Below are 19,351 nucleotides of genomic sequence, written 5' to 3' on the forward strand. Positions count from 1 at the left end.
ATACCCATTTTATTGTGAGGATGGGTTTCGTTGCAGTTTGAAAAAAATCTATGATATTTTATTATTACATTAAAAAATCTCCATAATATTAACCTTTTCAGCCCCTGGGGTTTTTTGTTATTGCGTTTTCATTTTTCATTCACTGCCTTTTCCGGGGCCATAACGTTTTTATTTTTCTGTGCACAGTATGAAGGCTTGTTAATTTTGTAGGACAAGTTACACTTTTTAAATTCCACCATTTAAAATCGCATATGATGTAGTAGGGAGTTTGAAAAAAATTCCAAATGGTGGAAATAAAAAAAATGCAATTCCAAAACAGTTTTGTGGGTTTTGTTTTTATGGCGATCCCTATGGTAAAACTGGCCTGTTACTATCATTTTCCAGGTCAGCATGATTACGGTGATGCCAAATATGTTTAGTTTTTCTTGCCTTTTAATACTGAAAAAAAAAATTCGATTTTTATTTTCCATCACCATATTCTGACCCCTTAAACTTTTTTGCAGTTATGGGTTTGGAGGTGTGTGTGGGCTAATTTTTTGCCTGCGATCTGTACTTTCATAGATACCATTTTGGGATGTGTATGACTTTTTGATCATTGCTTATTTTATTTTTTGTGGGGGGTGAAGCAACCAAAAAACGGCGAATCGGCCACATTAACTTTTTTCCATTTCACCATTTGCTGTATGGGATAAATATTTTAATAGTATGGCATTTTCACATGCAGCGATGCCGCCGGAGGTCTACTCCGGCCCCATCGAATATAATGGGTGTGGGCCGGAGTTCTGGCAGCAGCACGGCAAACATGCCAAGAGGCGGCCAGGATAAAACTACCACATGCGGCCGGACACTAAGCATATGAAGACACACAGTGTTCCCGATGTGACCTAAATAGTGTAGGCCATTAACACAATGTCAAAACCATTAGTTTGGGGCTTGTAAAGGGCATAGCTGAAAATTGGAAAAATAATATTTTCTGGTCTCAGATGGGGCAACAGACTTATGGTTACAGTCTCCGATGGGGCAATAGGAATAATCTTACTTCTGTCTCTTTAAGTGGCACCAGCTTACTGTCTCTTCTACGTGGTACTGCATAGTATGGATAGTCTCCAATAGGCACTCCCAGTTAGCAGTATCTCTATCCTCTCAACTACGGCACAGACACTGCACTGTCCCTTCGCAGCGACCCTATCATCGCGACGCACCGTATAGCTCACAGTTATGGTAATTGCCTCTGCAGGACATAATTGGCAGTAGTGATGAGCGAAGTATTCAGAAATTGGATTTGGGTGCTTTGCCGAATTTTACAAAAAAATCTGCTTTGTGGAGAATTACTTCATCATGAAGTGCCTTTCTTTGTAAGTAGTGGGTGCAATGACAGGAAGATTGCGCCACCCCCTCATCATTGTACCCCTCAGATGCCTCGTTCATACATGATCTGATATACATAACACTGTAAAATTGGGAAAAATTATACTTACCTGATACATTTGCTTGCGACAGGCGGGCAGCCGCCATCTTGCTTGAAGCTCTGGAGCAACATCTTGCGAGACCCGAAATAACTTCATCACACTGGCTGGCGTGGTGACGTCACACGTCATTGAGTGCAGGATTTCGGCCGAGGTCTTCAAACAAGATGGTGGCAGCTGGCCCGTCGTGAGCAAATGGATCAGATATGTATGATTTTTTTTTTCAACACTATTTCAGTGTAACGGGGTTTTGAGGGTGCCCCCTAGTGTCTTTGGGGTCCCTAAACCTAGTTAACTCACTATGCCTGACAGGCGGATCCTGAGCCTCCGCTATCTGGGAGCTGGGGTACATGTCTGCGGCAGTGCCTCCACCCAGTGGAGCATCCGGGGTAGGGATGTGGGGTCCCACTGGGAACATACTTAGTGCAATGAGACTGACACAGCCTAACTGGAATTTACTTTATATAGTAAGCAGCAAATTAACCAACATACATAAGAAAATACAATAGAGTAATATAGGTAACAATGCAAATGTGGATTTTCCTCTCCCACCCACAAGCACGCCTGTGTCCCACCCCCTTATCTTCGCCCTAGTGGCCGTTGGTGCACATAGGAGAGTTGGGGCCCTTAAAGTCCTGCTCGGCAGGGTCACTGAAGCAGCCTGAGCTGTGTAATGTCCGTCACTGGACCTCAGAGTCTTTACTGGGAGTGAGGAGACAGGTGCCCTGTGGTGATACAGGGAGAGGTTTGGCTTACCCTCACAACACGATTAGCCAGGTCAGTCAGCAGCAGTCTCCTCTCACTGGATTCACCAGACGTCTGGACTCAGCGCTTGTCTTTGCCAGCAGGTCCCTCTCTCAGCAGGTGTGATCTTGGGTGAAGCAGGTTCTCTCAGCAAGGTTCCATCTCTGTGCTGCAGTCTCTCACAACATGTCCTTTCTCTGGCTCAGCATGTAGTAACTTCCAGAAAACTCCAGGACCTACGATGATGTCACAATCATGTGACCAATGCTCAATGTTTTATTAACAGCATACTGAGTCCATCTGCCATCTACTGGGCATTTCAGCTAATGCAGCCTGTGTAACTTCACAGGGTTACATCAGTTTAAATCAATTCGCTACTACGAAGTATGAGGAGATTTGAATACAGAATGCATAGTACAATAGCGCTGGAGGGGTTAAAAAAAATTATAATAATTTAACTCGCCTTAATCCACTTGATCGCGCAGCCGGCTTCTCTTCTGTCTTCATCTTTGCTGTGTGCAGTAACAGGACTTGTGGTGACGTCACTCGGTCATCACATGATCCATCACCATGGTAAAAGATCATGTGATGGATCATGTGATGACCGGAGTGATGTCACCACAGGTCCTGTTACTGCACACAGCTAAGATGAAGACAGAAGGAGATGCCGACTGCGCGATAAAATGAATTAAGGTGAGTTAAATTATATATTTTTTTTTAACCCCTCCAGCGCTATTGTACTATGCATTCTGTATTCAGAATGCTATTATTTTCCCTTATAACCATGTTATAAGGGAAAATAATACAATCTACACAACACCTAACCCAAGCCCGAACTTCTGTGAAGAAGTGCGGGTTTGGGTACCATACATGCGCGATTTTTCTCACGCGAGTGCAAAACGCATTACAATGTTTACATGTTCCCGCAACGCACCGGCACATTTTCCTGCAACGCCCGTGTGAAAGAGGCCTAACAGTGATGGCCAGTTTGCATTGTTCGCCCGCGAACATATGCGGGCTGCCATCTTTTTTCACAAGTCCGGCAAAGCACAGGTAAGCCCTTACCTTTGCCTGTGCGCGAGCCGGTCTGAAAACAAGTGCGGTCAGCGGGAGCAGGCAGTTCCGAGAACAGCCACCGGGGGCCTTTATTGGGCTGTTCTCGGAACTGCCTGCTCCCGGTGACCGCATTTGTTTTCAGACCGGCTCGCGGCACAGGTAAGGGCTTACCTGTGCATCGCCGGACTTGTGAAAAAATGCGAACTGGCCATCACTGCTCTTTAAAAGCAGGGAGATATAACACCATGCATAAACTTAACAGAAATGTGTTGCTGGTGTGTTCTCAGCAACCATCAAACAACAGTCCAACAGGTCAACTGAAATGGGGTCCCCATGGCGACAGGGTCAGCAGTAACCCATAGCACAGGACAGGGTACATTTTTCTTGTAAAGATGTTTTCAACTGTTTCACAACACCAACCTTTCTCAGCTAATATACAGATGTAGCATACCTTAACTTGGCACCAAACATTAAAAACCCAGCTGCAGCAGACCTTAAACTGACCCTTAACACGCCCATGAAAACGTCAAGTGAGAGACTGCTGCAACTGTATACTTAACTTAAAGGGAACCTGTCACCGGGATTTTGGGTATAGAGCTGAGGACATGGGTTGCTAGATGGCCGCTAGCACATCCGCAATACCCAGTCCCCATAGCTCTGTGTGCTTTTATTGTGTAAAAAAAAACAACGATTTGATACATTTGCAAATTAACCTGAGATGAGTCCTGTCCTGACTCCTCTCACATACAGGACTCATCTCAGGTTAATTTGCATATGTATCAAATGTTGTTGTTTTTTACACAATAAAAGCACACAGAGCTATGGGGAGTGGCTATTGCGGATGTGCTAGCGGCCATCTAGCAACCCATGTCCTCAGCTCTATACACAAAATCCCGGTGACAGGTTCCCTTTAAGTGTCAAGATAATCTGTGCTCCATCTGTAGATAACAGCTTTTATCAACTAATATACCGTTTTTGAAAATATTACAGCCATAATATCTGGACCTCCCATGGAGTTTACTAGGTGGATCTAAGTCCAGTTAAGGCTACTTTAACATTAGCGTTTTTTGCGGGTTCCATCATGGATCTGCAAAAATGCTTCCGTTACAATAATACAACCGCATGCACCCGTCATGAACGGATCCGCTTGCATTATGTATTCTATAGCCATGACAGATCCGTCATGAACAACATTGAAAGTCAATGGGAGACGGATCTGTTTCCTATTGTGTCAGTGAAAACGGATCCGTCCCCATTGACTTACAATGTCATTGCTCCGCACCACATCGCGGACATAAAAACGCTGCTTGCAGCGTTTTTCTGTCCACGATGGGGATGCAACCAAACGGAACGCAATGCATTTTGGTGCATTCCGTTTTGTTCCGTTTTGTCCCCATTGACAATGAATGGGGACAAAACTAAAGCGTTTTCTTCCGCTATTGAGATCCTATGATGGATTTTAATAGCGGAATTGAAAACGCAGATGTGAAAGTAGCCTGAGTAGAACCTTGAGAGGTCAGATGCTAAAAAAACAGACACAAAGGGTAATCACATCCTGCACAATATGATAAACCGATATGCTGATGTGCTGGTCACAAATAAAGAGAAAAAAAGTACATAACAACACTCTCAAAGCACTAAATAATACCACATTTGATAGGATAAAAACATATTTTTGTCCAGGCGGGAACCTACTCCGTTTAATGCATATTTCTATGCTGTATAGGTATCTAAATTCAAGAGAGCAGAACTACACAAATACCGTGTTGCTACAATTGTTACCTCTGTGCCATCAAGCATCCAATTGAAACATCCCAGCAATCCCCCAATAACTGCAGTATTTGCAATTGTTTGTTATATTTTGTACTAATGTCATATTCTGCGGTTTGCTTCAGGATGATAAGGTATAGTTGGCATAAGGTATGGAACTTACCATTACTTGTTGGTAGGATTGGGCTGGTCTAACTTCCTGCCATGAGGGAGAGCTCTAGAGAGTTCGAGAGAGAGATAGCTTAGCAAGCCTGAAGTGAAGGACCACGTCTATCTGCTCCAGCACCAAGGGCTTTGGGACTAAGCATACAGCTCATCTATGAGGACCACTACTCCAGGGAGACTGCAAGGTACCAGACCACCTGAAGATCTGCAAGCTACAGCATACCAAGTCAGCAGAGTGATCAGCACTATGACTATAAAGACTCAGCTGCAGATGAGGGGATAACAAGTCAAGACACCCATGACAACAGTTCAGGATAAGGCTCCATTCACACGTCAGCATTTCCGTTACGCATTTTGCAGAATGGAATTGCGGACCCATTCATTTCTATAGATCCACAATTCCGATCCTGAAAAGAATAGAACATGTCCTATTCTTGTCCGCAATAGCGGACAAGAATAGGGATATTCTATTAGTGCCGGCGATGTGCGGTCCGCAAAATGCGGAAGGCACATTGCCGGTTTCCGAATTGTGCGGATCTGCGGATCCGCAAAACACACACGGATGTGTTAATGGACCCTAACTCATGCAAAAAGTGGAAACCTATAGCCAGCGTAATGCTGTTTGCAAAGCAAAATCAGGGAAGTGAGAGAAGGACTACTCTAGAATACTATTATCTGTCATCTTGCCTGCCACCATGACTCGTCATCTGAGGGGAGGCAGTAGGTTCTCGTCCCTCCTGGGCGAGCCTGCAGCGAGTGTCTAGTCTACCCTCCTAATGAAGAGGTTGTACAGGCCAGCAGAGCACTGCCTGCTCTGCTAGGCCTGCAGGTTCTGCCTGCAAAAAGGACTATATGGTTGAATGTCCCCTCTGTGCTTGCATTGCCTTCAATACCAGGACAAGAAGTTCCTAGGATCCTACAGTAAGAGACAGACTACTATTGCTAACCTAGCAGAGCTGAGAAAGCTACACTAAGAAGAGAGGAGTTTGCTTGCAGAGAGAGTATTTGCCTGCCACTTGCCTACTGAAACCTACTGGAAACCAAGATAAAGTCTGGAAACTGTGTGGATTACCGTTTATGAAAAGTAAAAGCAACTGTTCCATGTTTACCAAGTCTGGACTGAACTTTGTTCTACCCTAAATAAGTTCTTCATCTCCTTTTGCACTGCTTCGGTCAACCATGTCTGGGATCCACCCGTATTCAGGTAGGAGCACTGTGACAAAAGTGCTAAACAACATCTCCAGTGATATTGTGGCCTATTTAACACCACTCTGGCCTTCCTACACTGGGTACCAACATTACCATCTACAAAGGGGACTCCATGTTCCCGTTGCTTAACTGCAACTGGCATCACGTTTACTTGCTCTATAAGAGGGACATATTTAGTAGAAACCTCCTAAGGGGCAAGAGATCCCCCAAGCGCTGTCCCCGGCCGTGGGCCTCACACACAATGAGAGTAAAAGTAGCTATATGTATCATACAAATTAAAAGCACTAGGGGAATGGATGGGATAATTGGAGTGCATTCAGACTTAAAGGCCTTCGAAGTATATACTTCAAAGACTAAAAAGCATACAGAGAAATGCTAATCACATGCTGCACCATATGATATATATATATATATATATATAATTTTTTCAAAGAAGAGGCAGCACTCCAGAATATCGGTAAAACGACCCACTTTAATTTCCCCTGTGCAACGTTTCAACTGCTCCTTGCAGTCTTTTTCAAGCTTGAAAAAGACTGCAAGGAGCAGTTGAAACGTTGCACAGGGGAAATTAAAGTGGGTCGTTTTACCGATATTCTGGAGTGCTGCCTCTTCTTTGAAAATTTTATAACCATACTTGACCGAGTGGCCTAAGGTCAGAGGATTTCTGCACCCGACTACATCCACAAGTGCTGCTGCTCTCTTTATATATATATATATACACATACATGGCCATAATTAAAGAGAAAAAAAACAAAACACATTTGATATCATAAAAAAACACAAGGTTGATATTTGGATCAAAATATATCTAAGCCCACCCACCACAGCAAGGTGACCTCAGTCCAGGTCCATTTAGATGCCCATATGGCAAATAGACCAATATTAAATAGAGTATGTTCCCTCCTGGACTGAGGTCACCTTGTCGTGGTGGGTGAGGTCAAATAAGACAGGTGTGTATTGTGTCATATTAAGCCACTTTGAAAGAGACTGAAATTACTTTTTTTCCCCAACAAAGGCCACACAAGCAACATATTCAACATAAGTTAGAATGCAACTTTTCAATTGATATGTCACGTCAGAAAATCCTTGTTAAAAATTGACCCTCAGATTTGTCCATATAGCTTATCTCAGAACAGTCAAGCTCGCTGCTTTCAAGCCCAGATGTATGAACCGTGCATGAGACTGTCAGTGTTTTCAATTTAGATTTGTTACTTAGGGAACCTTTGTACAAGCCATTCCAATGTGATCAGTTTTTTTTCCCATTTCCTTTTTCCCCGGAGGCAAGTGAAAATACTGTAATCAGAGCAGATTTCTTAACATGTCTGAAACATGCAGCACCAGCGAAGGTCACCACCTCTCACCTGTATGGCCAGCCTAGAAAGGCCTACGACAATTTTTCTATAATAGAAATGGAATTTTAAAGCGTACCTACACTTACAGACGATTTCTCAGGATAAGCTGCCATGTATAGAAGGATTTTAACACTATTTCTGGTGTTTATATGACTTATATATTGCATTTATCACCAGCTACCCCTCTGCACTCTCCATTTTTAATTCTCAGTTCTCCCTGAGCTGGTGCATGTAGACTAACTGCTATGACATCTAACTGCACAAGTACTGAGCAGCTTTGATCTGAATAAAGCAATCTGGATGATATATAACACTTACTATTAGTTGCACCATCCTCTGTCCCTGTGTCTCTTGGGTTAATCAGGAATGTCATTACTGCAGCTTCAGAATTTAGACCGGAGAATAGCACTGGAGCAGCAGGACTGGGAAGGAGGAGAATGGACAGGTGAATACATCTTCTTTTATTTTCTAACAATGTTTGCCGTTACAGCTTTTGGAAAACTCATTTTACTCCTAATCAGGACCTTGCAATTTTCCAGCTTTGTGTTTTTGTTTTTTACTCCTGCATACCTGGAGACATAACTTTTTTTATTTATTTTTTCATTCATATGGCAATATGGGAACTTGTTTTTGTGAGACAAGTCGTATTTTCGAATGGGCCGTTTAATATTGCATATAATGTAGTGGGGAGCTGGTAAAAAAATTAAAAAAATTTAGATTGGTTGAAATTGGGGAAAAAAATGCCATTCCGCCGCAGTTGTATAGGTTTAGTTTTTTTATGGCGTTCCCTTTGTGGTAAAACTGCCCTGTCACCAATTTGGGGCAGTATGATTACAGAGACAGTAATACCACATTTTTATTGTTTTTGTTGTAATTTAATACAAAAAAACAACAACATATTTTGCAGGGCAATCTGTACTTTTTATTGATACTATTTTGGAGTGTGTATGTCTTTCTAATCACCTTTTATTGCAATTTTCTTGGGAGGGGAAGGTGCTTAAAAAATGGCAAGTTGGCCATTTTGATTTTTTTGGGCACAGAGGTCATCATATGGGATAAATGCATTTACATTTTAATAGTACAGGTGTTTTGGGACATGGCAATGCCAATTATTCTTTTTTATATTCTTTTTATTTTTAAACTAGGGAAAGAGGAGTGATTTGAAAAAAATAAAAAAAAAATAATATATATATATACTGTATATATATATATATATATATATATATATATATTACATTTTTTTTTACATTTTTATTAAGTCCCCTTAAAGGACTTGAACATACGATTGTTAAATTACTTGTCAGATAGACTGCAATAAATTACCATTACAGCCTACGGGACATTCAAAATGTTCCTATGGAGCCCTACCACAGGCAAAGTCTGGTACCATGTAGCTATTGGAAAAATGGTTCATCACTCTCATTAAATGAAACAAAATAAGAGTCTTCCAGGTCTGATATCTTATAATGGATAAAAATAATAGAAGCAATGATGTTAAATAGCAAGCTTTCGCGACACCTTTGGACTCTTCATCAAGCACAGGTAAAATCACTAATGATGGACGAACATTTGCCAGGACGGTTCGCGAACGCGATCAAATGTTCGCGAATCGCAAGTTCGCGGCGGGTCAAAATAATTTTAATGGCAGGCGAACTTGAAAAACCTTCAGCTCATATTTGCAGCCAAGAAATAATTACTAGAAGTGCACAAATAGTCCCACAACATGGACAGTGACCGACCAGATGTATTATTCCAATTTGCGATCTCCATTCATTATTTTTTTTCGATGCAAAATATCGGCAATATAATTTTCGCATGCGCAAATGCACTATACAGTACCCAAATGCACTATAAAAAAAGTATATTGGTATATAACACCCCGTTTCAATCAGTTTTTTGGGGGGGGGACTGGTATATCACACCAGTAGAAATGATTTGTTACAATAACGCTTGTCCCTCTATATACCTGCAGTATTGCAGCAGAACCGCACACAACTGCCGCACAATACGAATGCACTATAATATACTTTCTGACATAGAAAGTATATTATAACATTGTACAAGGAAGGAAATTTATTAGAATATACATAAAGATAAAATGTAACCTTTAATAATTTTACTATGAGAGTCCATTCACACGTCCGTAAGTGTTTTGCGGATCTGCAAAACACGGACACTAGCAATGTGCATTCCGCAATTTGTGGACCGCACGTCGCTGACACTATGATAGAAAATGCCTAATCTTGTCTGCAATTGCGGACAAGAATAGGATATGTTCTATTTTTGGGCGGAAACGGAAGCACAGATGCGGAAGTGCGGATCCGCAAATGCGGATGTGGATCTGCAAATGCGGATGCTGACAGCACATTCTGGCCCTATTGAAAATGAATGGGTCTGCACAAGTTCTGCAAAATTGTGGAACAGATGCGGACCCATTTTGCGGACGTGTGAATGGAAAAGATATCCCTCAAAATGAAAATAAATTAAATTATTAAAGTTAAGTAAAAAGCAAAGATGTGGTCGGCAATAGTAAGTGCTCGGCGGCACTAAATCAGGTGCTCGGCGGCACCAAATCAGAAACCATATGTCCCACTACGATCCAGGGGGGTTCCAGTGCACATCCATCAATCCCGGAGGGAAAGCAAAAAACATATATCCCTGGGCTAGATGATGATGTGGTATTGAAGGACACGGTGGGCAAAGAACTGTCCCTGATATTGCCCTACAGGGGGTGCTATTCTGGCCCTGATAGCCTAACCACAGACCACCAGCCCTGATAAGAGCGACCACGTCCAGAACCTTACCCTATATTAAAATGGCCCTAGTTAGCCCCTAGCCCCCTGACTTCCAGGTGTGCACTATATAGATTATTAAAAAAAAATCGCACCCCTCTGTGTATCACACCTATTGATAGCACACCTATACTAGTTCTTTTGTGGCCCTATTAGCTAGTGTTTGGAGTCCCTAACAGTCTGTCCCTGCTCCACACAGCAACTACTCCCTACACTGGCAAAACACTGAATGTAAAATGGCGGCCAGATCGGGTCTATTTATAAGGTAGGGGGTATGTCCATGTGCTGAAACGTCTCAATTGGCTGTCCTGTACCACCTGATGGATGTGTCATGGGTCAAAGTTCTTCACAATGTAAAAGAATATGGCGGGCGCGAATTTCTCCATATGTTCACATGTTTGGCAAATTGCGAACACGCAAAGTTCGCCGCGAAATGACCACCGGGCGAACCGCAAGGCCATCTCTAAAAATCACAATACACTGCAATACTGAAGTATTGCAGTTAATATAATCACAAGTTCAAGTGCCCTAAGAGGACTAAAAATGTAACCAAACTGTTTATACAAAAATAAGGCCTCTTTCACACTTGCGTTGTCCGGATCCGTACTCCACTTGCCGGAATTACACGCCGGATCCGGAAAAACGCAAGTGTACTGAAAGCATTTGAAGACGGATCCGTCTTCAAAATGCTTTCAGTGTTACTATGGCACCCAGGACGCTATTAAAGTCCTGGTTGCCATAGTAGTAGTGGGGAGCGGGGGAGCGGTATACTTACAGTCCGTGCGGCTCCCGGGGCGCTCCAGAATGACGTCAGAGCGCCCCATGCGCATGGATCATGTGATCCATGCGATCACGTCATCCATGCGCCTGGGGCGCCCTGACGTCACTCTGGAGCGCCCCGGGAGCCGCACGGATGGTAAGTATGCTGCTCCCCGCTCCCCACTACAGTTTACCATGGCTGCCAGGACTTTAGCGTCCCGGCAGCCATGGTAACCATTGAGAAAAAGCTAAACGTCGCATCCGGCAATGCGCCGAAACGACGTTTAGCTTAAGGCCGGATCCGGATCAATGCCTTTCAATGGGCATTCATTCCGGATCCGGCCTTGCGGCAAGTGTTCCGGATTTTTGGCCGGAGCAAAAAGCGCAGCATGCTGCGCTATTTGCTGCGGCCAAAAAACGTTCCGTTCCGGAACGGAAGACATCCTGATGCATCCTGAAGGACGGACTGTCCATTCAGAATGCATTAGGATAATCCTGATCAGTATTCTTCCGGCATAGAGCCCCGACGACGGAACTCTATGCCGGAAGACTATAACGCAGGTGTGAAAGGGCCCTTAGTTAGTATTGCTGTGTCCAAAATATAACAATATCACACTATTATTCTTCCCAGTAAGCGCTCTAAATATTGTAAATTGCTGTAATTGTTAATTTAAAAAATGTAATAAAAAAATTATAAAAAATTTGTAAACATATTTATTTTATATGCAGATCTTCCGTATAAGTGCCCACTTATCTAGGATTTTTCTATTTCAAAGAATTTGGATAAACATATTTTTTTGTATTTTCCTGCTAATTAAATATTCTAAGTTTCCATCCAGATTATTGTCACCTATTTATTGGCTCATTGAGTTTATCACTTTTCTTTCTTCTATTTTCATCAGAACTCTTATAATATAATGTCTGGTGATAAAATTACAAAACAAGCGGAAATGATAAAGAAGCATCTGTGCTGGGCTCCTGCGCTGCTCCCGCTCCTCCTGATCTGTGTTTATTACAGTGCATCTCAGGTCTGGACTCTGTAACATATGCCTCACGATTTTTAACATTATCATTACAGGTGGAAAATGAAATGTAATGATCAAAAGGACGTTTACTTACAGGGAATCGGCCACCACATAGCTCACTATGAAACCATCTTACATGCCAGACGCGGCTTGCTATTATGTGCTAATGATATTGGTCCTATTTCCATCAGTGGTCCCATTGTAGAGAAATTAAGCTTTTTATTTTATGCAAATTAGCCCCTGGGTGCAACAAGGGCAGTGCCATTGCACCTTACTGCTCCTGAGACTGTGCTTCTTTGCCTCTCCCCCCACACTTTAAGGCCTCTTTCACACTACCGTTTTTTTTTTCCGTTTTGCGGTCCGTTTTTTGCGTTCCGTATACGGTCCGTATACGGAACCATTCATTTCAATGGTTCCGCAAAAAAAAACGGAATGTGTTCCGTATGCATTCCGTTTCCGTATTTCCGTTTTTCCGTTCCGTTGAAAAGATAGAACATGTCCTATATTTGGCCGCAAATCACGGTCCGTGGCTCCATTCAAGTCAATGGGTCCGCAAAAAAAACGGAACACATACGGAAATGCATCCGTAAGTCTTCCGTATCCGTTCCGTTTTTTGCGGAACCATCTATTGAAAATGTTATGCCCAGCCCAATTTTTTCTATGTAATTACTGTATACTGTATATGCCATACGGAAAAACGGAACAACGGAACGGAAACGGAACCACAACGGAAGCAAAAAACGGAACAACGGATCAGTGAAAAACGGAACGGAAAACACTGAATTCAACATACTGTAGTGTGAAAGAGGCCTAACTGACAGGCCCAGGCTATAAAGACATACTCACACCTGGCCCTTAAGCTCGTTTGCTTGACTGTTTGGCACAAGCGCAGTACAGAATCCATCGACCGGCGATCTTTCCTGCGCCAAACAGTGAACAGAATTGGACTTAATATTCTGCAAAATTTTCTTGTTATGGCCATAGCAAATGCATCTTTGGTGGCCCAACTGAACCTAACTTACATCACCATAGAAGGTCAGTTTATTAGAAGCACCAAGGGGGTGGGGGGCACAAGGACTGTTTAATATGTATACAAGTGAATCTACCCTAATTTATTAACCCCTTAGTAACACATATAATTGGGATGTTAAAGACCAAGCAATTTATTTTTATTTCTGGGGCCTGAAGTCTGCAAGAGCTGCTGAGATCCATATCAGCTCGAAAGTGAGGTTATACAGCAATGTACGTCTCTTAAGGGCTGTAAAAAAAAAAATTTAAGTTAAATGTACCTTATGGGGAATCAAAGTGTAAAAAAAATAAAAATACACAAAAAACTAAAGACAAAATAAAAAAAAAATAAAAAAAATTTCACAACATTCCACACAACATTTTTTAGCCCAGTCCCCAGTCACCATAACCCATACATACAATATATCAAAATGACCTTTAGGCTACATGCACACGAACGTTGTTTGTTTCCGTGTCCATTCCGTTTGTGGATAGGATGCAGACCCATTCATTTCAATGGGTCCGCAAAAAACACGGACACCACACCGTGTGCTATCCGCATCAGTATGTCCGCCCAAAAAATAGTGCATGTCCTATTTTTTTTCTAGTTTGAAAAAATTGATCCGCAAAAAAGACGAATGCCATACGGAACGTCATCCGTTTTATTTGCGGACCGCAAAACACATACAGTCGTGTGCATGTAGCCTCATGGAAAGGGAAAATTATAAAACAAAATAATTATTTTAGTTACAGGATGTGCCATCAACAAAAAAGATTTTTTTAAAAAGGCAAAAAACTGGCTATTTACCCCACTTTTTAACATTTTTCTGGTTATAAAAAATAAAAAAATACTAAAATAAAAATGACATAAAAATAAAGCCTTGTGTATTATGAAATTATGTGCAAACATTAATTACATAACCGAACGGGGAAAAAAGTTATGACTTTCAAATATATATGTGCTTAGAAAATGGAGAATGAGCCGGGCAGGAAGGGGGGCAAAGTGGCCGCTCTGGAACTGACTTATAACAGACTTGTTAACTGTCTCTCTCTTGTATGGACTTTAGGTCTTTACACCCAGCAGAAATGCTGTATATTCTCTACAGGTGGTCTTCCACCGACCGACCAATTGGCCACAAGTTAACGCTCAATGCTTCAGCCAGAAATTACATAACATAAAAACAACACAGTTTATACCTACCACTAGTGTTGAGTGAATCGAAGTTTCCGAAGTAGACTTTGATCCGAATTTCAGAAACATTTCATTTGCTGTGAAGATGAATTTCCTCGCGCTTCGTGGTAACAAATCGATTTTCCCTGAAAATGGCAGTAAAAATAAAAGAAATCATACTCACGTTATTCATTTGAGCATGAAGATCCCACGCAAAAGCTGGTGCTACTTACAAAGAAATGTGCTTCATGACGAAGCCAAATTAAATTTTTAAGAACATCGCTCATTTCTACCTACCACACATTAGAAAATTTAGCATATACCAAACTGTACTATTACAAATGATAGAAGCATAAATCTCCTCCGGGTCACTGCATTAACACTGTGATGGTATACATACAGACGTGGACAAAATTGTTGGTACCCTTTGGTCAATGAAAGAAAAAGTCACAATGGTCACAGAAATAACTTTAATCTGACAAAAGTAATAATAAATTAAAATTCTATAAATGTTAACCAATGAAAGTCAGACATTGTTTTTCAACCATGCTTCAACAGAATTATGTAAAAAAATAAACTCATGAAACAGGCATGGACAAAAATGATGGTACCCCTAACTTAATATTTTGTTGCGCAACCTTTTGAGGCAATCACTGCAATCAAACGCTTCCTGTAACTGTCAATGAGACATCTGCACCTCTCAGCAGGTATTTTGGCCCACTCCTCATGAGCAAACTGCTCCAGTTGTGTCCGGTTTGAAGGGTGCCTTTTCCAGACTGCATGTTTCAGCTCCTTCCAAAGATGCTCAATAGGATTGAGGTCAGGGCTCATAGAAGGCCACTTTAGAATAGTCCAATTTTTTCCTCTTAGCCATTCTTGGGTGTTTTTAGCGGTGTGTTTTGGGTCATTGTCCTGTTGCAAGACCCATGACCTGCGACTGAGACCAAGCTTTCTGACACTGGCTAGTACATTTCTCTCTAGAATTCCTTGATAGTCTTGAGATTTCATTGTACCCTGCACAGATTCAAGACACCCTGTGCCAGACGCAGCAAAGCAGCCCCAGAACATAACAGAGCCTCCTCCATGTTTCACAGTAGGGACAGTGTTCTTTTCTTGATATGCTTCATTTTTTCGTCTGTGAACATACAGCTGATGTGCCTTGGCAAAAACTTCGATTTTTGTCTCATCTGTCCACAGGACATTCTCCCAGAAGCTTTGTGGCTTGTCAACATGTAGTTTGGCATATTCCAGTCTTGCTTTTTTATGATTCGTTTTCAACAATGGTGTCCTCCTTGGTCGTCTCCCATGTAGTCCACTTTGGCTCAAACAACGACGGATGGTGCGATCTGACACTGATGTTCCTTGAGCATGAAGTTCACCTTGAATCTCTTTAGAAGTCTTTCTAGGCTCTTTTGTTACCATTCGGATTATCCGTCTCTTAGATTTGTCATCAATTTTCCTCCTGCGGCCACGTCCAGGGAGGTTGGCTACAGTCCCATGGATCTTAAACTTATGAATAATATGTGCAACTGTACTCACAGGAACATCTAGTTGCTTGGAGATGGTCTTATAGCCTTTACCTTTAACATGCTTGTCTATAATTTTCTTTCTGATCTCTTGAGACAGCTCTTTCCTTTGCTTCCTCTGGTCCATGTCGAGTGTGGTACACACCATATCACCAAACAACACAGTGATTACCTGGAGCCATATATATAGGCCCAATGGCTGATTACAAGGTTGTAGACACCTGTGATGCTAATTAGTGGACACACCTTGAATTAACATGTCCCTTTGGTCACATTATGTTCTGTGTTTTCTAGGGGTACCATCATTTTTGTCCATGCCTGTTTCATGAGTTTATTTTTTTACATAATTCTGTTGAAGCATGGTTGAAAAACAATGTCTGACTTTCATTGGTTAACATTTATAGAATTTTAATTTATTATTACTTTTGTCAGATTAAAGTTATTTCTGTGACCATTGTGACTTTTTCTTTCATTGACCAAAGGGTACCAACAATTTTGTCCACGTCTGTATATTTTTTTTTGGGTCACTTCATTTTTATAAATTAAACTTTATTTTAAAAAAAAAATTGTCATGCTAAGGGACTTATAGTTACATGCTTATGACAGATCTAAGGGTCTTTGTTAGGCTCCCAGTTGCCATAGTAAAGCATCATTCCGATGCAATCACATTGTGGGCAGCCCATGGGTGATAGAGTGAGCCTCCAAACACCTTAGATCCCACTTGACCACTGCATCTAAGATATTAACACTATTGGAGGCCAACTTTATTGGTTTCCGATTAATTTCAGGATTGCAGTGTGCATAGGACTTCAATCTTCCTTTGAGGTGCCACCATTACAAAGTAGAGCATCAGACGAAGTCCCCTCAATGGTTGCTGTTAAACCACTATGTCGTGATACAGTAGTTAAAGGGGTCTGACTCACGGTACCCCTGTGATGAGCTGCTTGAAGAGGTTGCGGCACTCAGGTGACATCATGTTCATCGGTCAGATGGTCTATTTGCATCTCAGTGGCATTCAAGTGAATTAGCGTAGGCTGCAATATCAAGAACAGCCACTATACAATGTACAGTACAGCGCTGTGCTTGGTAAGCTGTGAGGAGGTCACCATGTTCTCCAGAATGTCATAGATGCTTCAAACAGCTGATTGGCTGTGTTGCTGGGATATCGATGACCTAGGCCACCAATATTGAACTCCCAGAAAACTCCTGTATAGGATTCAAAATTAAGTTAAGGATCTCAGTGGGAACATTACAGAATAGTGATACGTCCCTTATATGTAGGGTTTATATTTGTAACCTTATTAGAAAGGTTGTCTGGGTTTAATCAAAAGGCTTTGCTTGTTTCTCCAGAAAGAGTGCCCCTTATGCCTTCAAGTGGGTAGGGCTGAGCTGCAATACTAGACATAGTCCATGGACAGTAATAGAACATCCATAGGCTCTCATATAAAACTAGAGGCATGGGGATTTATGATATAGATACATAAGAAGGTTCCATTCAACTTAGAACTTGTAAGGAGCTTTAAAGGGGTTTTCTAGTTTCCATCAACATCCTATAAAACAATCATGTATGAAGGGAGCTGTAATTTTGTAATGCATTTCATTTACCTTTATTGTTCCTATCTTCTGTTCAGGTTGTGGTCACATGACCATGTCCATGCAACTCTTTCCTATTTCCTGTGATGTTATGTCCATGGGTGTGTCAAAGCAGCAACCAGAGGCAGTGATGGAGGACTGTCTATGTTACTGGCTGGCTGGGAGGTGCTATAAACTAGCTGGGCATTGTTAAGGTGCTGAAGCTGTGGCATTGAAGGAAAAGTGCATCATGAATTTGGTTGGATGCAGCAACAGGAAGTGCTACATACAGGATGGAAATAAACTAGAGTGATTAGCCTAAATTGTGAAAACAGTTCAGGAGTGTCCAAATTGATAAAGAAAAAGCATGGGGAACATGTACATGAGGTAGGCAACTGCATGAGCTTATCTGTTAAAAGCCATAATAGTCCAAGAAAACCACCCCAATAAAAGGCACTACAGTATGTGTGTCAATACCATGCAAAGTTTATGGACATAAGTGGTGCCATTTATGGAAGAAAAAAAAAATCAACCTCCTATAATGCAAACCCTATATCAGATACATTTTCCTTTATTTTAATTTAAATGTATTTTTTATATATGTTATATTTTAGGACAGATTTTACATATTTTCTGATATTTTCTGATATTTCTTACTACTATATTTCCAAAATTACTTATTACGAAAAATAAAGTAAATTTTGCGCTTGCAAACTTTTCCATCGATGGCTCTAACGTCCCTCAGCCATAGTTAGTGTTGAAAATTCTGTAAAGGTTTATGTCCATTTGTACTGATGAGTGGGACTTCACATAAGTTGTTTCCAAATTTTTATTTATATCTTTCAAGTCACATTTAGTTACTCGAGCGGAAGCTGTAGTGAAGGAAGGAAACATCTCAAGGAATTTTGGGCATTGAGAAAATTGACAGGTGTGAAATTGGTGTCCCTGTCAGAATCCACCAATTATAGTGGAATAAGTCTTTTACAGAGGTCAATAGAAATGTTAACTTGAGTGAGCTGCCTTCACAAGGAATCAGGTCACGATTCTCAAAGGGTTGACTAGGATGGCGAGAGCATGGTTTATCACCTATAATTGACTCTCCATTTCATATTCCAGGTAAATAAAGCATAATGTATGCCCAATCTCAACTTAAATGCGATGTACAGCTTCAGGAGCACTATTTTATGACTGCATTTTACTGATTTTGAGCGTCAAATCATTTTTTTCAGTTGGTCTTTATTAAAAATGTTTAGCCGTTTTTGAGATACAAGAGTTACAGTATCTCACAAAAGTTAGTACACCCTCACATTTTTGATATGACACTTTGATATAATGTAAAGTAGTCAGTTTACAGCTTGTATAACAGTGTAAATGTTGTGTCCCCTCAAAATAACTCAACACAGCCATTAAGTGAGTACACCCCTAAGTGAAAATGGCTAAATTGTGCCTAATTAGCCATTTTCCCTCCCCTGGTGTCATGTGACTCGTTAGTGTTACAAGTAGAGATGAGCGAATTTTTCCAAAATTCGATTCGCCGGTTTACCAAATTTTTGGGGAAACATTTGGTTCGATACGAATATATTAGTTGCGAATTACGTTTCAAAAAATGCTATTTTCTGGCAGCTGAGAGCATTTATAGTGATGTTACTTGGAGTAACATGCATAGGGAGTCTGCTTTAGTAGTAAAATAATACTGTGAGCCCGTATGACATGCAGATGACAGGCGTCGCTCTTAG

The sequence above is a fragment of the Bufo gargarizans genome, chromosome 1 (genome assembly GCF_014858855.1).
Source record: "Bufo gargarizans isolate SCDJY-AF-19 chromosome 1, ASM1485885v1, whole genome shotgun sequence".
NCBI classification, from domain to species: domain Eukaryota; kingdom Metazoa; phylum Chordata; class Amphibia; order Anura; family Bufonidae; genus Bufo; species Bufo gargarizans.